A 17497-nucleotide genomic window follows, 5' to 3' on the forward strand; every position below is an offset into this window, starting at 1 on the left:
ACAACCATTCCAAACTATTTGGACAGAATTTAAAGAATCAATATTTTTTAAGCATTTTGGTGGTTTTCTTTTCTTGACTCAGTTCAGGTCTAAATCATCAAGTGAAAACTCCAGGACTTTGTCTCTTTTACTTGATACATATGTGTATGTGTATACACTCAGCATATATATTTGATTACCACAGGAGCAGATGCTTTAGGAAAGTTTTATATGGTAAGCAGTTCATGAGGGTTCATTCGACTACCTCCATCCCTTAAAACAAAAGGCCAAGTAGACATTCCAGGCAGACATTCTGGAGGCTGTTTCTGGCTAATGCCAGTGTAGAACCCTATTCAAATGTGTCAGAGTGTGATAATTGCACTGTTTATTTAGTCCAAGTTCAAGTTTGTTTCCAGTGTAAATGGAAAAACTCCAGCTTTCTCAGCCCTTCCGCTTGCCTCCCTTTGCCAACTTCCCTGCTTTAAACTTTAACGCTGTGAAATACTCATACCTTAAATAGTCCATTTTCTATTCCTCTACCATCTGAAATCTGAAAGTGAACAAAATTATTTTGTGGGAGCTCCTGTCCTATATTCTTCTCCAATGAGATTTTCTGAAGAAACAAGAATATTTACACAACATCAATGTTCCACTACATTTTATCTGAAAAAGAGTCTGTGGTTTACTATTAATAAGAGAATTAGTTTATGATTTCAAGAAAAATATGACAAGTATGAGAGGAACGGGATCATATTTTTTCAGCAGTTACAAACGATAAAGTCAGCTAAAATCACAGGTGGTGAAGGAGCCACAGCTCACCCAAGTCCCAAGTAGGTCTTCAGAAGATGGGGTTCTATAATCCAATTATCTTTCCATAATGAACTTGGTCCTATAACCTACTGCTCCTTGGCTCTCAACCGCCATCATTCAGGGGATTTCCATTTGCCAATCAAAGTTAAACTTCTCTACTTCGGTGTATTGTATAAAACACTTTCTCCATCTGCACCAGGCCCATTCTTCTTCGCCTATGTGGACCACCTGCCCTCCTCCTCTTTGATACTCCTATTATATTGTTAAAAGGCATGAACATATTGTCCAGACTCTTCTTAGACTTTCACTCTAACTCATGCATGTATCCACATGTGTTTACTGAGCACCTACCATAGGCCAAACTCTGACATAATGAGGCTACAGTGGTCAACAAAACAAAGTCCCCACCCTCATGTTGCTCATGTGTTAGTGATAGATAAAGTATTAAATAAGAGTAGCTTTACGTGATAACAAACACTGTGAGGAAAAAAGAAGAGGCTAATGTGATGGAGAATGGTTGGAGGAAGGAGTTAATTAGAATGGGTGGAAAGTATGGAAAATGATCTTGCTTGCCTTGAAAACCACACATCTTGCTCAATTGCCTCTGGAGCTAACTCCTTTTCTCACATCTTGGAATCAAGAGTTAGTTTTGGAAATCTATTTACTTCCCACTGCCACTTCCTAATTATTTGCCATCCCTGTCATTCAATAATTCCAACTTTTTAGGAAGTCCATGTTATTTAACTTTTTTTCCATTTGGCCATCAGATTTTGCCTACTTCCATGGTGCTTCCCTTACTTCAACATCTTTATTCCCTAAATCCTAGACTCCCCATTATGCATCTCATCCTCCACCTTCAGTTGGGCGTATACATGATTCATAAGGATGAAGGTAACATTACCCTACTGTATCAATTCATCAATTTATTTCCACGCCAATGAACTTCAGCTCCACTCCCTGTGGGCAACGCATTAGCACAGCTACACCTGTACTTCACTGTACTCTATGAGAGTAACTTGGAATTTTTGTTCTTGATTCACAGGCTGTCATCATTCCACTTCATGCTAACCACACTCTTCATTTGGATCTACATAATCACTCACTGAGTTCAAACTGCTTACAGCTGTAGGACTTTAAGAAAAAAGTTCTTTAACTTATCCTAAGACCTTCTTTTTTCTTTTCTTGGAAAACGAGGATAATATTACATGAGTATGTGTATGTAAAGGTATTAGCAAATCCTTGGCACACAGGAAATGCTTAGAGAAACATTAAGGTCTTAATTCTTGTTCCCTTTTAACCCAGTCTGGTTTCTCTTGTAGGTCTTAACCATTAATTAGTACCATCCTATGCTCCAAAACATTTTGTCAGTCATCATCATTGGAAAATAAATTCCCTATTCTTTCTTCTCTTCAGCTTCCCTATTACTGGTTTTTGACAGCAAAATTCCCATAACTGTATTGATGGCTTGTAGTTCACAATGATGTTATCAACCTCCTCCCAACTGCTATTCAACAAATCTTTTTCTCATTGCTAATTGACTGTCTACCTCCTTTATTGAGGTCCCTATTTCTCTTTTATTAACCACAAAAATCCCTAAATGCTCTCATTCAGTCTCAATAAATGATCTAATCTCCCATTTTACTAATGTATCAGGATGTTAAAATCAACTCTTCCTGTTGTCTTGAATTTTCTGCATGGGTTCTTGGCTGAGAATAACACAATCGTTGCCAAGTGCTCCCCCATTCTAAAGAGAGTTCCTAAACCAGTTATACAGGGCTTGCAAAAGAGATGGCTTGAGATCAATTCTGCTAGCATAGGCCCATCACTACTTTTTGAATGTATACAGTATTGACGTTTAAGAGATCATGAGGGAATTCACTGGAGACAGCAGATAAATACCATTACATCCTGTCCTGGCTCCTCACTTTATACCAAGAGAAAGACTTTTCAAAGGGACCCCAAGGAGATCTTAACATACATCCTAGAGATAGGCCTAAGGTTTGGCATGTGATTCTTACTGGGAAAACTCTGAAGGGAAATGTTGGTGCCTGGAGTTACCTGCACCAGGAGAAAACTGCTCCTCCACCAACAGCTGGAAAAGATGCACATTTCCTGGGCTATCAAGAGAGAATGTCAGCCTGGGGTTGTCTTAAGAACTGCATGGAAGGCTGAAGTAACTCAACAGAGAGGTGGGCGACCAGGAGGCTAGAGAATAAGGTTGAATTGAAAGCAGTCAGCTAGATAAGAAGTCTTGCCTGGATTACAGAAAAGATGTGAATGCTGCTTGCCAGTGGGAGTATCTTTGAAAAACTCAACAAAAGATCCTCTTTCGAGAAACTCAACAAAGAGACATGGAGCCTGAAATTGTACATTTATCTTGAGAGGATAAGGACAAGAGATGATAACCATTCCAGCCACACAGACTGAGCAATATCCCCCTTTGTCCACTTTCCACTACACTAGACCCTGGAGGAATAAAGATAAACAGGGAGTCAGGAAACAGGCAAATAAGGGAAATCTGTGCATTCTTCTCCATTGCAAGCTTCTAGGTCTAAAGCAAGCTTGAGCTGGGGGAGTAGAGACAATTTTAAATCAAATGTCTTTAAGATTAAATATTAATTGGTGGGGACTATTCAATTAGCAAAATAAGACTCTCCTTTGGAATTATGGAGGCCAGAAAAGCAGTAAGTAAGTAGTACTGAACTTACCCGATCTCATCCTGAGTCAGATTGTTCAATAAAACAATAACACGAAAACCCTTTAACATGGACCTACCTCTTCAACTTCCCTACCATTCTCCTTCAAATTTTACTGTTGGTTCACTTTGCTGTCCTTATTTTCTCATGAAATACCAACAAATAAAAACAAAAAACAAAACAAAAAAATACATTTCTCCCTCTAGTATGATAATTAATTTTCACCAACGTCCTCTTCATGATCCTCATTTATTCTCCTATTGATTCTTCTTTTGAATTTTTTTTTTTTTAGGGCCACACCTGTGGCATATGGAGGTTCCCAGGCCAGGGGTTCAATTGGAGCTACAGCTGATGGCCTATGCCACAGCCACAGCAGGCAGGATCCAAGCTGCATCTGCAACCTATACCACAGCTTATGGCAATGTTGGATCCCCAACCCACTGAGCGAGGCCAGGGATCCAATCCCACAACCTCATGGTTCCTAGTGGAATTTGTTTCCACTGTGCCACGATGGGAACTCTTTTCTTTTGAATTTGCTGCCTCCTCATTTTCGATGACACTGCACTCTCTTTACTGTCTGCCCACTGTGATCACTTCTTGGTCTCCATTGTTGTGTTTTTCTTCCCCCCTGCCCATTCTTGATGATCTTTGTGTTTTTTTTCTCTTCCATCCATAGTCTCTCCTCTATGGCTCTCTCTGTATATGTGGCTTTATATAACCTCACTATTATTATAACTTCCATAGCTACATTTCCAGCCTTGATGTTTTGCCTAAGGCTAAGATGCAGAGTTTCAAAGGTCTGCAGGACATCTCCATAATTTTATTTCTAGAGTACTTTGCCTCCACTTTGTGTTTCTTTAATGAAATCCCATTCATCAATTAAGAGCAGATCAGATGTCACTTACTTTGTGAATTCTTCTTCCCTGAAAGTTCACACAAAATTTCGTTCTTCTGGGTAATGTACAAAACAGACAATTTTTTTTTTTATTTGACTGTTCTATGTGCCAGGATCTCTCTGGGAAACTAGGGTGGGGTTTGTTTGTTTGATATTGTACCTTCCAAGGCACCTAACACAGTCCTTCTACAATTAGAACATTCTCAATCACTGCCAATTTAAATTGAAATGAAGATTTTGGGTAAAACAAATGAAGATGACAACTATGAAAATAGTCTGTTGAAATACTTAAAGTTATAGATATGAAGAGTGTGGAGCTGGAATGCATAGAAAGGTAGATGCTGGACCTAGGGAAGGCTGATTATGCCTCCTGTGTATTCTTAACTGTTTTCTTGAGCAATTATTTTTTAACTTTTTTTGTTTGCTCAAATACAGCAGTCCCCTCTTATCTGCAGGGGATACATCCCAAGATTCCCAGTGGATGCCTGAAACTGTGGATTGCCCCAAACCTTGTACATACTATGTGTTTTCTATACATACATCCCTATGATAAAGTTTAATTTATAAATTAGGCCCAGCAAGAAAATATCCAAATTGCCAGCATCACTACTCTTGCACTTTGAGGCCATTACTGAGTAAAATAAGTGTTACTTGAACATGAGCACTTCAATCAGGACATCCATCTGATAACCTGAACAGCTACTAAGTAACTAATGGGGAGGGAGAAGGGTAGAATGTAATACAGAGTGGATATGCTGGACAAAGGATTGAGTTGTCTCCTGCATAAAGTGGACCAGGATGGCACGAGATTCACCATGCTACTTAAAATGGCTGGCAATTCAAAACTGATGAATTATTTATTTCTAGAATTTTCCATATGTATTTCCAGGCTACGACTGACTGGGAGTAGCTGAATCCAAGGAAGGCAAAGCTATAGATAAGAGGGGACTAGTGTAAATTGGAAACTCCTTAAGCATAGAGAGATTTCACCCATGGGGAAGGCCAAGTTGAATATAAGGATCCTTGAGCTTGGTTTTAGCCTCAGTATCCAGGATAACAGGAACATTATAAGCTTAGCCAAGGCAATGAGGGGATGATAATTAGCCACACCCAAAATATACAGATATGGGTCAGATGCATATAGATATTAGATATCAGGTACATATACATAAATGTGTCTGTACTTAGACACTTACAGGACTATATTTGCTTACTGAACTTAATTTTGAGTCACAAAATGAAAATTTTGTTTTTTCACAAGTGACTTATTGCAAAGAAAGAAAATAAAATCTTTTGTATTGTTTAAAAAAAAAAAAATGAGCCATGGTCAGCTGCCTATACTCTCCTGAGTTCTGATTCCTGATTCTTGATTGCTTCCATGACAACCATGTCATTTCACTGCCAGAATATCTTATAAACAGTTAAGATGAATGGAAATATATTCATGCTCTCCTGAAATTAATTGTTAAGAAAAAGACAGGGAACTAAAGTTATTCAGTGGGTAAGCCTCTTTTTCCGTGGATAAAGAAGACTTTCCTAGCAAACCCTCTCCACATGGATCAAATTTGATATGCTATTTATTGTTACTTAGAGGTTGCCTGTAATCACTCTCTAGTTGTTTCACAACTGGATATCTTGCTTCCTTCAGTAGAATATTAACTCTCACAACTTTAGTCTTGTATTGCTTTTTTTATTGAGTTCTTGCTATGTGCCAGGCACTGTTATTTACGGCCATGATGTGAACAGATTGAATATTTACAAAAACCATTTTATGATGAGGAAATTGAGGCATGAAACAGTTAAACAATTCACATTTAATTAAAGAAGGAGATGGGCTTAAAATGAGCTCTAAGGAGCGTTCTTACTCAGCTTTTACAGTGCTTGCTCTTTTCCTTCTCAGGTGCCTTTTAAAGAATTTACAATATTCTGTTACTTATTGTGACTAATTATATTATTGTCCTTAATGTATCACCCTTCTCCGTATCCATATGTTTTGCTCTGTGACTCTGTAAGTTCTCCATTAAAGACAGAGCCTATTTTCTCATCCTATGTTGAGCTTGACTGTGTGACTTCTTTTGCCAATGGAATTTGGGATAAATGACATGTGTCTAGAGCCTAGTCTTTAAGAGGCATGGAAGGTTTTTGCTTTCCACTCTTAGGCATCTGCTATCACCATGAGAAAAACATTCTTTGGTTAGCATACTGAAGCAGGGAGGATGAGGGACACGTGGAACAAGTATTGATAAAATCTATCTCTTTGTATCAAGCAAACAAAGAGCAAGCCAGGTCAGACAGCACCTGCCTAGGCAACCCAGCCACAAGCAAGCAAGAAGATATCATTGTCACAGGTCACTGAGTTTTAGAGTGGTTTGTTATACTGCATTACTGTGGGAGTAGTAACTAATACAACCAATATTATTCTTTGTGTTCATCCTAATTTTCTTTACAAGCTACTATGAGTAATTTAGAGTCCTTGTAAGTCTTCTTTTAGACCTCCCAAATAATGAATACAATGTCTTATAGAATGCAAGTGTCCAAACAACTATTCAATGAATAAATGTGTATCTTCTTTTCTATTTCCCAAAGTATGCTGCTATGCAAGGCTTGGTGCTTTGCAATTAAAACTACATGAATCTCTTCTCCAAAGAAGTCATGATGTACAAAAGGCATATAAAAAGATGCTTAACATCACTAATTATGAGATTCAAATCCAAACTTGAATGAGGTATCACCTCATACTAGTCAGAATGGCCATCATCAAAAGTCTACAAATAATAATTTCTAGAGAGGGTGTAAAGAAAAAGGAACGCTCCTATACTGTTGGTGGGAATATAAATCGGTACAGCTGCTATGGAAAACAGTATAGTGGGGAGTTCCCATTGTGATTCAGGGGAAACAAACCCTACTAGTATCCATGAGGATGTGGATTCCATCCTTGGCCCTGCTCAGTGGATGAAGGATCTGGCGTTACCATAAGCTGTGGTGTCAGTCACAGATATGGCTCGGATCTGGCATTGCTGTGGCTATGATGTAGGCCAACAACTGTAGCTCTTATTTCACCTCAAGCCTGAGAACTTCCATATCCCACATTTTCCATAGCTCTTAAAAAAGCCCAGAAGGAAGGAAGAAAATATTATTTCTCATGGGGTATTTAATGCAGATTAGAATAATTTATACAGACAAATGCCTATTTTTTAATTTTAAAATTCACTATTTATTGTGCATTACTATATATAAGGAATCTTTTACTCATTACTCATAGTATAAACATGGCATATTGTTATAGAACATCAAGTTTATCTGATCTTATGTAATATATAGTGTTTTCATAAACTTTAAAAATAAAAAATTACAAAGAGATTTTTCATATGCAGGTGAATTTGAGGTTGGATTTTCTGACTTGAGGAAATTTGATTCTTTAGAAGAACTTTGTGAATGTATTAGTCTGTTCAGGCTACCATAACAAAATACTACAGACTGAATGGCTTAAGTAGCTGACATTCATTTTCTCATAATTCTAAAGTCTAGAAGTCCAACATCAAGGTACCAGCAGGAATAGTTTCTGAGAAGGCCACTCTCCTTGGCTTCTGGATTTGTTTTATGTGTACACATGTTATGAAGAGAGAGGGCAAGATCTTCCTTTTCTTACAAGGAAATCAGTTCTATAACTTTTCTTACAGGGAAATCCCACCCTAAAGACTGCATTTAACCTTAATTACTTCCTTGAGGATCCTATCTCCAAATAGAGTCATATCAGAGGACAGAGTGCCAACATATGATTTTGGGAGGATGCAAGTCATTCCATAAAAGTAAAGTACAGAGTTTTTTCAAATATGTCCTCAAATTCTTTGGCATTCCTCTTTATAAGGGGTGGTATTTAATTTCCCTCTTCTTCTGTGCAGGATGGATTCATAACTTATTTCTAATGAATCAAATATGGCAGAACTGATGAGAAGTCATTCCAAGAATAGGTTATAAAAAGGCTGCAGCTTCAATTTACCTGCTTTATCTTACTCTCACATTGTAGGTCTTACTTTCTTGAATTGCTTGATCCAGGAGAAGCCAATTGGCATAGGGAAACCCACATAATGAAGAACAGCATTCTCTAACCAAGAGCCAGTGAGGTATTAAAGACTGTCAACTATTCTATAAGTGAACTTACAAGTGGATTTACCAGCCCCACTCAAACACTAACAAGATCACAATTATAAGTGATAGCTGATTGCAACCTCACAATTTCTATGAAAGTTATTCCAAGTACTGCCTGCTTTCTTCTTGCTCCTTACAGTAAAATGAGAGAGGTGAAAAAATAAAGTCCATTAGACATGAAAGAACTAGGACTTGATGGTTTAGAGAAATCTTAGACATTCCAGAGAGCAAACAATTCTAAAACTAAGCAATGGTTTCTCACAAAGAGCATATAGAGTGCATTGCCAGGAAACCTAGTCTAAAAATAAGGCCAAGGGTGTGACTGTAAAGTTATTTCATAAGACCTCAGATAAAGTTATAGCAATGCCTCAGAGTTCTTTGGATTAGACAAAAGATTCAACTACAGATATCAATTTAAAGTCTTATGGATCCTCCAATCAAACAATGGAGGTGCTAGAAAATGTAAAAGCATTGTCTTTTAGTAGTCTCAGTAGAATCCTGTACTAAAGAAGGGCTTATCTTGAACTTGGAGATGTGAATTTTGTTTAATAGAGAGATCCTCTATGAGATCCACAACAATAAAGTTTGTAGAAGAACTATATATGCAAAAACACAGCTAGCTTGAACTGAAAGGACAGAAACAATGTGAAATGAAAAGAGCCTTCAAATCTCCAAAACTCTACTGTCAAAAAGCAGACTGAGAAAACTACTCAGTAGCAAACACATGCTGCTTGTCATGAAAAAGGAAGGACTAGGGAGAACCAAGGGCCCAAACTGTGGAAGTGAGACCCGTGGAAAGTTATTTCCAAACTTTGAGCCCTATCAATAAATATCCAACAGTTGCCCAGCAGGATTTCATAATAGTTATAGACTGATGATATTTTTTGCCTCTTTTTTACTCATTTGAATCATCAAAGCCCGGGGTATTTATTCCTAAATCTGCCCCAATATTATAGGTGTGTATGTGTGTTGTGTATATTGGCCACAGATAACACGTGCCTTTAGTTTCACAGGTAAAAGAAAGCTGTACTCAAGGAACTTAAGTCCAGAGTATATAGATATACACTAAGAATTTTACCTATACCTGGAATCAGTTTAGGTGGTGAGAGTCTGGGTTTTGAGCTGAGGCTGCAATAGGATGAGACTTTTGGTGGCCTTGAGAGGGAAGGTATATATTTGCTATGTGAGATGAATGTAAGTTGTGTGCTAGAGAAGACTTAGTAGTTTTACAAATATATCCACAAATCTTTTGATACTCATCTCTTTAAGAAGTGGAACTTAAGTCTCTTTTCCTTGAGTGTAGGCATATTGGGCTCCTTGGGTATCAGTAGTTTGTTTCTAATAAACAGCATACAGCAAGAATGATGAGTTGTCACTTCTGAGATTAAGTTATAAAAAAGTTGGTGGCTTCTGTGTTGGGCGCTTTTTCTTACTCTTGTGCTCTCACACTTATCTTCTCAGATCACTCATTTCTGGGGAAGCCAGCTGCTATGGCAAGACAACAGTCCTAGGATTGGTGGCCTCAAGCTGACAGCCACCCAGAATGGAAACCTTCAACAACCACCTGAGTGAGCTTGGAAGCAGTTTTCCAGCTTCAGTCGAGTCTCCAGCTGGGGCTGATGCCTGACTGCAATCTCGAGAGATTCTGAGCCAGACTCACCCAGCTAAGCTGCTCTAGATTCCTGACCCCCAGAAACCATGTCATATAATAAACGCTTATTGTCTTAGGCTGCTAAATGTTGGGTATATTTTGTTATGCTGTGATACATGACTAGTATAGGGGAAAGCCTTAAACAAGCCTGTGTAGATAATTCTACTCACTCTGTAGAGAAGGTGGCTGAAGTACAAAAATGTCAAGGGAGTTTTCCAATCCACACAGCTAATAAATGGCAGGATAAAGCTTTGAATTCCTTGAAGTGTCTCCAAGGAGGGGGGAGGAGTAAGCTTTGTATAAATAAAAATCAAAATATAAGAATGCCACAATCTTTTATAAAAACAATGTTTGATCTGATATAGAAAGTCCAATAACGACATATAAAACTACCATCTGCTCAAGGAGTAACTGAGGTGTTGGGCAGGCAGAAGGATGTGCAAGAGATGCTTAAATCTATATACCATAGGGGCCAGGACATCTGGTAAAAAAGAGGTGAGCCATTCCTCTGGATTCCAGCTTTCCCAATTATGTTAATTGTAACAGAACTTGGCTTCCTGGCAAAGCAAAGCTAGTGAGACATTTGACACACTGTAGAATTTAAGTTCAAAAGTAAAATTGTTTAATGAATGCACACCCTACTCCTTATTCATTATGCAAAGTCGGGTTGTAGAGTTTTTCAATATGTGCTCTAATTCCCTTTAAGAAACGTGATTCCACATTCCTCAAATTAGTGCAGGAGGAAAAAAAAAGATATTCTGCTAGAAGAGGCTTTGGGGTCAGTTAGAAATTCTCTGCCCTGTTTTTAAAAGGAAGATACAATCCCCTTTTCTCAGCTATTGTGTTTTATTCTGTTGAGGATTGATGGCTGTAAAACACAGCACCTCCCCTTCAACTTTTCCATATAACTTGATTAGACAGGAATAATCTCTTATGCTTTCATGCACAAATTTAGGAGTGACCCAGAACAAACGAGTTTCCTTCATCACCATAGCAACCAGGACTATGGAAAAATGCCACTCACTAGGCTAAGCAAGTCAGATTTCATTCCTTTGATGTTAATTAACAAATTGCTTTCAGAAAATCAATGCATTCCCTTGCTCCCCTCTAAATATTTGTGATATATATATATTAATATTTCCTAAAGTGATGTAGTGTCAGAATGGATGGGAGAGACAGTAAGCAAAATTGAGCCACACATTTTCTTGGTATAACACACAGGTGATTAGGAATGCAAGAATGCACTTGGCCAGGAGGAGTATGTACTTGGACCTCTTGGGCATTGAGACACAAACCTAAAATCATGTTTTCCTACTATACAAGTTTCCTTCCTCTTAGAAAAGTGTGTGTGTGTGTGTGTGTGTGTGTGTGTGTGTGTGTGTGTGTGTGTATGCTTTTCATATATATATAATTAAGAATGCCACAATCTTTTATAAAAACAATGTTTGGAGTGATATAGAAAAGAATATATTTTCCTATGTATATATATGAATGCCACAATCTTTTATAAAAACAATGTTTGATCTGATATAGAAAGTCCGATAATGACATATAAAACTACCATCTGCTCAAGGAGTAACTGAGGTGTTGGGCAGGCAGAAGGATGTGCAAGAGATGCTTAAATCTATATACCATAGGGGCCAGGACATCTGGTAAAAAAGAGGTGAGCCATTCCTCTGGATTCCAGGGCTTTCACAAACAAAGGTTGTTGTAGAAACCTGTATTTAGATGGCTCTATTCTCCTAATCTACTCTTCTGGGAATGTAAAATTTCTCAAGGGCAATTTGGTGATTTTGAACAAAAAATTTTAAGTACCTTTTCACTCAGAAATTTGACTCCTAGTGAATTACCGGGAGGAGATACATTCAGAGCAGAGTAAATAAAGAAACGGACATAGTCTTCACAGTGATATTTATAATAATTTTAAGCTGGAAATATCCTAAATGATAATAAGGGATTGAAGTAATCTAAAATGTGTTTTTAGAGAAATTAAACAGGGTTTATAAAATTTTAAGTGAAAAGAGCAGCTACAAAAGAGATTGCTGAGGTGATACATTAAAAATACAAGCCCTCAAGCAAAAGTTTCAGAAATTTGCCAAAAGAATAAGCTTCACATGAAGGGTTTTCTTTTGTATGCTTCTTATGGAGCTTTGCAGCTGTTTTACTCTACATACATACATGAAGCAATATAAACTGATTTTGACAGAAATATATGAAAGATCTAGTTACATGCAGTAGGTCCTCAGACAGGTGTTTACCTATCTTTTTTACTGGAGGACAAAACTTTATTCAAAGATATCAGAGCACTGGTCCCAAGAAGTTTTTACCATCCTATTCATTATAATGTGATGTGAAAGAACAATTCAAAGAAGGTATATTTTAAATTGGCTTAATTAAGTTATTGGTTAAAGGATTAAAACATTGTCAAACATACTGAGTCTTACAAAAAAATCTAATTATTAAAAACCGTTATCGACTTATAAGTAATAAAAATAACTTCTAGATAAAATGATGTAAGCGTCAGAAAAAAAATGCACAGATATGATCAGCTCCAGGATTAAACCTGAAAAACTTTATCAAATAAAATTCATAAGAAAAATTATTGTCAAGTTATTTTGACCATGAGAGCCGTTTCATTCAAAGAAAAATGAATATACAAAACTAACTGATATGTGGTTTATCCAGCTAGAAGCACCAAATGAGCATGTTGAGTCCATCTTATGTTTATGAATGGTAGTTTAGTCTATGAACGATAGTCTGAAAACCATTGTGGCAGAAGATAGCTTCCACGGTTCCACCCCTGTCCATCCTTGCCTTTCTCTCATCAGAGAGTTTGGGACTGGGTCAGGATATCTAGGCTCTCGCAACAATAGCCACAGGCTAAGTAACACTGAACAAAAAATTACCCACTTTGTGCCTCAGTGTTCTTAGCTGTAAAATGAGAGACTGGATTAGATTATTTGTATACAAGGAAGGCTGCCTCTGATTTGGCTCTCAACGAACCACCCTCTTGATAATCATGCCCTTCATAATTCTCTCTCCTTAATTCCCTCTCTTCCAGCATGGGCTGACCTAGTGATTCACTTCTAATTACAGAATAAGTTGAAATAGAATAAATTGAAAGATACAGGATGAAACCTCTGAGATTATGGTACAAAGACTGTGACCTTCCCCTCTCTCTCTGTCCCACCTACTCCCCTATCCTGATCCTGATCTTCTCTCTTGGGAAGAAACTTCTAAAATGTGAATAGCCCTATGTAGAGCTCCACGTGGTGACTGAGCTTGGATGTGAATCCTTCCAAAGTCAAGGCTAGGGGTGACTGAAGCCCTCCTCTGCTCTTCGACAATAATCTTGATTATAGCCTAGCGAAAGACTCTAACCAGAGGACAAAGTGTGCCTGGATTCTTGGCCCACAAAATCTTAAGGTGTTATACACCTATAGTTTCAAGGTGTAAAGCTTTGGGGTAATTTCACAGAAAAACGCATAACTACATACAACAGATAATGTTTTCTTCTATTTCTGAGGTTCTTTAAACAGCATTTGTGGTTGATTATCTACGAATTTAGAGGAAAGCTTGATAAGCCTAAAAAACCAATTTACTCTGATTTTGAATTTGCAGTCATCTTTCAGAAAACCCAGGGTTCCTGGTTTTAGTCCTCATCCTCTTTAGACGCTGGAATGAACCACAGATCCTGAATTGGGCTGAAAATCATAGACACCCCCCACTCCTTCTCCTGGCCTTTACAGCATCTGTGACAGAAGTAGGGGATGGCTCATATTAGGGATCCCATCACCACGACTGCTGAGTAACAGCTGAATTCACCTTTGAGGAGGAAGCATTCTTTCCTCTTAGAAGGCGTAAATATGAAGGCCCTTTACAAGTGAAAGTAAAATTACTTAGGACACTTTTTGTATTATTTTAAAGAGAAGCCGTTTACATCCTACTACTTTCTGCAGCTTTAACTCATAATTTGGACGGACTCATTACGATTGACTGAGTCTTTGGGAATTATCAGTCAAAATAAATTCTGTAACCATGCTTTATTTTATATCATCTCTATTACTGAGATTTTTTTTGTAATGTGTGGCCCATGAGCTAATTTATTACTTCCTGCATCCCACTTCCTCAATCCCCCTGCCCTCAAATTATATAACCTCCTTGGAGAAAAATGCTATATTTCCTCCATCTTTACAAAGTAAGACAAAAGCATCCAAGAGATGTTTAATCTGAAAATGCTACAGGAAATGATAATTATTTTGTATATTTCTTAGTGCCAATTACTGTGTTTCCCTGAAAGGCATTCAATTATTATACGTTGAATGAAATAACATTCTAAAATGAAACATAGTAGACTATCCCTCTACCCAAATTTTCAGTCTTACTCTCTCCTGCCCAATAAAGTTTTAACTCTTTCCACTTTTTTTTTTTTTTAAGAAATCCTAGTTAAACTAGCTCTATTAATAAACTCAAGTACAGGAGGCAAAAATTTCCTAATGAAACATGTAATAAACAATACCAAAGTTCCCGTCGTGGCGCAGTGGTCAACGAATCCAACTAGGAACCATGAGGTTGCGGGTTTGGTCCCTGCCCTTGCTCAGTGGGTTAAGGATCCGGCGTTGCCGTGAGTTGTGGTGTAGGTTGCAGGCATGGCTCAGATCCCGCGTTGCTGTGGCTCTGGCCTAGGCCAGTGGCTATGGCTCCGATTCGACCCCTAGCCTGGGAACCTCCATATGCTGCGGGAGCGGCCCAAAGAAATAGCAAAAAGACAAAAAAAAAAAAACAAAAAACAAAAAAAAACCGATTAACCACAAAAAAATCCCAATTTTCTTTCATAATAACCTGAAATGTGCCTCATACACAGTTTTGCCCTTACATTTAATATTAATACACGTATCTGGGGGGAGGGGGAAATGTCCCATTATGTGGTTCAAGGTGAAACTGGAGGTGCCTGTGCAGTCAGTTGTCTTAGAGTGACTGTGACTACATTTGATCCGTGAGTATGGAAAATATGACAATTTTATGGCCTCTGGCTGATATACCTGCTCTTAGGAGAAACTGGTGGAAGAGAGTTAGGGAGTCTTGACATTGTATGATCATGTCAGGAAAGACAGAAAGTCCTATCAGCATGTGATTATGCTGACAATCAACCAGAGTCACCTAGCACCTATTTTTGATTAGAGATTAGATGGTGGAATTGACAGACCCAAGATGAATTAGGAAGTTGTGTATTACAGTGCCACCACAAGGGAGAAAAGCTATCATGAATTGCCCTGTGGGGCTATACTCTGGGAGGCTTAATTTTTCTAAAGCAAATAATCAAAAAAAAGTCTACTATCCAGCATAGCATCTCTACTATGATAACCTATTTTCTTATAAAAGGAAGCATTAGAGTTTCCAATATTTCGATATTTAATGAAATACCACATCTTAATTCCAAATACAAGGCAAGATTTAAAAGATTACTATTTAATTCTCCTTACTTTTTCTGGGAGTTTTTTTTTTTTAAGGTAATTCTTAAATTATAAACTGCTATAACAGTTATTTACAATTCACTTATCTCAGCTGCATATAAAGCCAAATATTAAAATGTGTCCAAAAAGAGCAGTTCCTAGACCCTGCTGTACATTCATCACCTGGGGAAAGTTTTCAAAAAAGAGATCCCTCAGCTCACATTGAATGAGAAAGTTTAGGGATGGGACCCAGAAACAAGCATTTGGAAAAGGTAGGGCATTCATGAAAATATATACCTGGGCATCTTGGGAAAATAGAGAATTCAGGGCTTGAATCTATGCTTCTGTCCAGAAGAATATATGACCACCCTTCTGCTCTTCCATAGCCAGAAAGTGCCTTTTACTTTATACCATGTCTCCATTTTATAACATATACTCTGCCACCCTAAGTTTCTGGAGCATTCGGTGCTCAAGACCACAGGGCTTCCTTCTAAGCACTGGCAGGGCCCTGGTTCCAATGGGAAGCTGAGTAATACCTGGTCTGAGTGGTGTGAGGCCCTGCTGGATTTCTCCCTGAAAAGTTCCCATCTCTTCTGCCAGTACTTTAAGGGAAGAGTTGTAAGGTAGTTTCTGGTGAATGAAATCCATTTACTGACCTATCTATGACCTCTCTGTTATTTGCATCAGTTTAACTTTCTTTGGGTACTGTTAGATTAACCAAATGGTGGCCCTCCCTGCAAAAAATCTGAGAGTGGCTTTCTATCAACATGCTTGTTGAGAGACTATTCCCTGTTTCTGCATGTTTTATAACATTTGTTTGTTTCCTTTTTATGATTACACCTGCGGCAAATGGAAGTTTCAGGACCAGGGGTTCAATCAGAGCTGCAGCTGCCGGCCCATGCCATAGCTACAGCAAGGTGGGATCTGAGCCATATCTGCAACCTACATCCTTATGCCGCAGCTTGCAGCAACGCCGGATCCTTAGCCCACTGAACAAGGCCAGGGATCAAACCAGCATCCTCACCAACACTATGCTGGGGTCTTAGCCCACTGAGCCACAGAGGGGCCTCCTCAATTTTTTTTTTTTTTTTTTTTTGTTCTATAGTTTTCAAAGATGTTTGTATAGCAAATGGCATTAAAAGATAGACAAGATAGATAGTCTGTCTTTCTTTGGGGGGCAGAGGGTAGATGTGTTTCCTGACCCAGGGTAATAAAGGTAACACTTTTTTCCAGGTAAAGGTTAGGAAGTTTCAACTCTTCATAAAACTGGGGGGTGGGGATGGGGGGATGTGGTTCCAAAGCACTGGATTCCCCAGCTCTGGTGCAAGTGCACTATGATCTACCTGGGCCACACCACATTGCCCTGTGGGACTTGGAGTCAAGAAGAACCAATGGGAACAGGTAGCCCTTGCTTCCTGCTGGGCCACAAGGCATTATTTTGTTTGGAGTCAAGAGTCTAATGTGCCAGGGGCCATGAAACAGCGACAGGCTAACTTGTTAATCTAACAGGACAAACTGACCTTAAGGGAAGACTTGTAAGGAAGTTTCAGGTAAATGAAATCCATTCACTGAACCAGCTCTCACGAGTGCTTATTAAGACCCTGGACTCTACTAGACACCATGCAACTGAGTCCCAATTCTACCACTTACTTGCTGTAAGACTTACTAGCTCTACCACATACTAGCTATGTCACTAATAAGAGACTTCCTAGCTGTTGGAACTTGGGAGTCACAATAGCAACAGTAATAACAACAACAGTAAGAGTAAGAAATAGGATTATAGTGCTAATTAATAATAGCTAATATTTGTTCCTTGTATCTTAGACACTGTGGGCAATGCTTTATATCACAGCCCATTCAATCA

At 38.3% G+C, this 17497-nt stretch overlaps 1 long non-coding RNA gene across 1 annotated transcript in view; it reads left to right on the forward strand.

The window, feature by feature from the left end:
• Positions 1–10266, forward strand: part of LOC110257233 (uncharacterized) — an 83176-nt gene extending 72910 nt beyond the window's left edge. Inside the window, exon 2 of the long non-coding RNA XR_014830905.1 lies at positions 9991–10266. This is a non-coding gene — a long non-coding RNA (uncharacterized LOC110257233). The remainder of the gene's footprint in view (positions 1–9990) is intronic.
• The last annotated feature ends 7231 nt before the right edge of the window (positions 10267–17497 follow it).

This window comes from Sus scrofa, chromosome 16, assembly GCF_054392235.1.
Source record: "Sus scrofa isolate SSC_HxYL_T2T_F1_AM1 chromosome 16, Sscrofa_HxYL_maternal_Yorkshire_Landrace_v2.0, whole genome shotgun sequence".
In the NCBI taxonomy this organism is placed as follows: domain Eukaryota; kingdom Metazoa; phylum Chordata; class Mammalia; order Artiodactyla; family Suidae; genus Sus; species Sus scrofa.